The following is a 4653-nucleotide window of genomic DNA, read 5'->3' as shown; positions in this document are numbered from 1 at the left end:
TTTCACGTGCCAGTAATACATTTTAACATTTTTAGAAGGTCTCTTTCTATAAGTCTATAATATATAACTAAACTATTTTTGTATGTAAGGAAATAAGGTTTTAAAAATGTTTAAGAAACTTCACTTAAAATTAAATTAAAATGCAGAGCCCCCTGGACTGGTGGCCAGGACCCAGGCAGCGTGTGTGCCACTGAAAATCAGCTCGCGTGTCGCCTTTGGCATGTGTGCCATACGTTGCCTACCCCTGCTTTACTCGTTCTCTTCTGAAACCCATCTGTTCATGTTGCACCATATACTGGTGGTTGCTGCCATCATCCCAAGGGATGGGGCAGGAGATCTGTGTACAGGTATGTAACTGTTCCACATTTATTAACAATATTCAACATACTGTAGCTGTTTATTTTAAAAAAATAAACAAAACCTCAAACTTTGCTTTCTGAATCTGTGAATGCTGCAGACTCTGGGAGCTATGTGTATCTCCTGCTGAGAGGGTGAATTCCCTTTGGACTCATTACTCTAACATTTTTCTAAGTGCCTAAATCACTTGTGAAAATATAGGGCTATGGAAAATTATACCTTGACACCATTTTGGGGCTCAGGAGAAGGATTTCAACCTCACCCCAAGTTTATAATCTCCTTACAACCTGAAATATCCTAATAAGGGTCACTGTTCTATCAATAATATTCCCAAATATTAGGTTTATCTACTACTATTATTCTCAGACAGTACAGAGCTGGTTTCATCATAAAAGTATCTCAACACATAAAAATCCACTCTTATGAATCAGCTATTTCTGCTTCTCAAGATCTCTTCTTTCTCCTCTGTTCACTTTATGCTTAACCCGAGAATCTCAGAATATTCAGTTGTTAAAAATGTGTGAGTGAAGAAAAACAATATATTTTAAAAGAGCAATTAAAAAAGAGATGTCACTTCACTTATTTTCATAACTGAAACAATTATTGGATTCTCTCAGGGCTCCCTGCTCCTTCCCCCATGTGGCGTCCAGTTGCCCTGACTTTGCTGACGGTGTGCTTGGTGCTCTTCATAGGGCTAATAGCCCTGCTGGTTATGTGTAAGTATTGAGACTTACAATTTTGCAGAATTCCACCTCCAGTGAATGGCGCTAATTTGGATTCATTCTGGCTCATATGTCACCAACAGAATTGTCACTAGGTCATTATACAATTACATTCCTACCTTTCCAGAGTCTCTTTTTGTCAAAAACAACTCTTTCCTGTGGCCAAAACAGAACTTTCAAAATCATATATAGGCATCATTACACCCTGATAAAGCAGTTCCCTGTGGCTTCCATTCATAAGGAATCTCTTTTTTCACTCTATTCCCGTTTTCTATCAGTTAATCCTGTCTTTCGTGTTCTCTGCAAGAAAATTAAAGAGCCCCAAATTTACCTGTGGCATTTGAAGCATTGTGATGTTGTTGCATCCAAACTTCCCAAATGACTTCCTTTCAATAGGCAATGTTGTTGTCTCTTATTGTCCCTTCAGTACGTGATATAATTACATTTCATCCTTCCTGAGATGCAAAAAATACAATGATGTTGCAGAATTTTGTGAGAATAAGAATGTCATGCAGTGGTGTCAAAAGTATCATCACTAAAGAAAATTCCACAGCCTCCCTAGGTAACCTGTTCAAGTGCTTAACTATGCTTTTAGGTGACTCCAGAGAACCCGTAAGCTTGTTGTGTAGCTCTGACCACACTGTGAAATAAAAGGGAACATTAAGAGATTTTCCAAGCTCAGAACTCATAAAGCATATTCACAAAAGAGTTATATTTGCTTCCCTCTCCTGTCCCTCATCATCACAGACAGAAAATGTTACACAGGCAGTGAAGAAAGATAATAAATGGGTCACAGATCATTGAAAGCTCCATAAATCGAAGCACTGAAGCTCAATAGCAAGGTCCGTAAACTGTGAGGACTGTCGGTCATGACTGCAGTGTATAGGTATCCACGGTGCAATCACTACCTCACTCCCAGAGACCTGCCCCAGCCTGCGCTGAGCTCAGTTCAAATCCTGAGAAGGACAGCCTCTTCTCTGGTTGTTCCTGAGTCCTAGTGAGGATTCTGGAGAGAATAGTATACAAGAAATTACACCCAGTTCCCTCCTTACGTTTCAGGCATGTCTTGCTGTGTGTGTATTCAAATCCTCAGGAGAGTGGATGAAAAGTCAGCACATTTGTACAGAATGTTCCACACAAAGCTTTTGACATCTTGCATCAAGATTTCAAACAGTTTCAAGTAGTTCTCCTTATTGATACTGCAAAAGTGCTTGATGCTGTTATCTGGTGGCAACCACACCATTGGCTATGGGTTGAGTAATACAGGAAAGACCCACAAAAGCTAGAGAGGTACAGCAGTCCTGTTGTTGTAGTTCATGTACTTCCCAGATACCATCGCTGCTACTTTGCATACAGTTGATGGGGCAGGTTTGACAACCAAGTGTGAATGATGTCAGCGCTGAGTGTCTCTTATATTTCTCATATTTTCTGTTGTGGTTTTCCATCTGCGGCTGAGAGTGTCTAATGAGTCCTGACCACTGAGAACAAGCAACTGAGTTTGTGTTATTTTCTAAAGTGCTGTTGGAACTTGCAGAACTAATAGCCCTGGAGGCTGATGTCCTCTGTTTTGAGAATATCTACAACCCAGAGGGCAGTAATACAAGCTGCCTTCCTGGGCCCAACACCCATATGCACACAGTCCCATCCCCCTGCTAATGCTAACCTCATCCTTGACCCCAAGGACCTCTAAGGGAGACAGAGGCCCATGCTATGGTCTATTCCAGTTTTCATCCCTCTGCTGAGACATTGAGTGAAGCCAATTAATTCTTATCTGGTAGTGATTTTTGTGATGTAAACACCATCCTTCTCAGAGCAAGACTGGAATTCACCCACTTATTTCAGATAAGCCCCTGAGGGGCCTCCAGATGGGAGTTAACAACCTGGAGATGTAGAAGAACCAGTGACCTAGAGATGAAGGAGGGCCATATTCTCACCTGGTGTAAAGCAGCATAGCTCATTGAAATCAAAAGAGTTACACCAATTTTATCTAAGGATCTGGCCCTGAATATATGAAAACAGTCTCATGATACTGTATAGTTGTTCCAGTTGTCTCCCAAGATGGATCAGCTTAGACAAAAACAGATTAATATTGTGGTTGGTAGTGCTGGATAGAGACAGATTAAGTTGCTGAAGGGCCCATGCAATTTCCCCACCACCACCACCAATTTTGCTTGTCTCAGTCCTGTTCTCAGTATGCCTACTAGTTTAGGCTTTTCACTCTACATAGGTTTGTTGATGTGTTTTACTCATGCCCTACAAGTGTTAGAATAGGATGAGGAAGGCTTCAATAACATGCAATAACAGTTCTGAGGAAATGTGTAAACCTTCAATCCATTTAGAGCATGCAATTAAGTCCTCACCGTCACAACCACCAAATTAACTTCCCAGTTATATTTTAAAATGCCCTAAATGTCATTCATTGAAGTTGTTATAAAGCCAGACTTTGCAGGGGAAGGAACTGTAGCTCCATGCATCAGAGCGTACATGGCTATAACATGACAAGGGAACGTTTTGATTTTCCAGATTCACACAGGAACATCATGCCAGCATTTACTACCAGCATTCAAAAATACCAATAGAAGTTGGTGATCCGCAAGACCATCAGAACACATTTTGAGACCTTGCCATTTTTGAGATACAGTATGACAATAAAGTTTAAGAAGAATTTGCCAAATGGACAGCTAGGCCCTGAGGACCAGAACCTTACTTCACCTCACCAGCTTCTTTGTGCCTCACTGGCAGTAGAAAATGGGGGGGAGGGAGAGAAAGCTGGCTTAAACCGAAGTTGAAGCTATGCCATTCTATACCAGCTGAGGATCTATCTCAGGGGTTGGCAACCTTTCAGAAGTGGTGTGCTGAGTCTTCATTTATTCACTCTAATTTAAAGTTTTGCGTGCCAGTAATACATTTTAACATTTGTAGGAGGTTTCCTTTCTATAAGTCTGTAATATATAACGAAACTATTGTTGTATGTAAAGTAAATAAGGTTTTTAAAATGTTTAAGAAGCTTAATTTAAAATTAAATTAAAATGCAGAGCCCCCCGGACCAGTGGCCAGGACCCGGGACGTGTGAGTGCCACTGAAAATCAGCTCGCATGCCATAGGTTGCCTAATCCTGCTCTACGGCATGCAGCTGGTAACAACAGAATATGCCCAGGATGCTGTGAAAATCATATATTCACCCCTGCATGTGAATCCTGAACCTGCAGTTCTCCAGAAACAAGTTGCCTCTTTAAAAACCAACCCAAAGAATTTACCCAGACAGGGCTGTGTTTTCGACAGATGTTGCAAAGAGAAATAAGTGGAGGGCAGATGGGCGAGAAGGGAGGCAGAGGAAGAAAGAGAAGGGAACAATTCCTCACTTCAAAGGGAACATTTCTCCTTTGTAACATCCTTTCAGAGGAAGTTCTGGGCCACTCTGCTCCGATAACCAGGTTGCCTTATTTGTATCTAACAATGCATTAAAAAGGAGCCCTCTCTAAAACAACAGATCTTGTTCCTCGCTCAACAGCTGCAGAACCTGAAACGTGCTAAACTTTTTGACTCGGAATATAAGCTTCCCTCTTCACCAGCT

The sequence above is a fragment of the Trachemys scripta genome, chromosome 1, assembly GCF_013100865.1.
Source record: "Trachemys scripta elegans isolate TJP31775 chromosome 1, CAS_Tse_1.0, whole genome shotgun sequence".
NCBI lineage: Eukaryota > Metazoa > Chordata > Testudines > Emydidae > Trachemys > Trachemys scripta.
Note: the sequence above shows the minus strand (reverse complement) of the source record.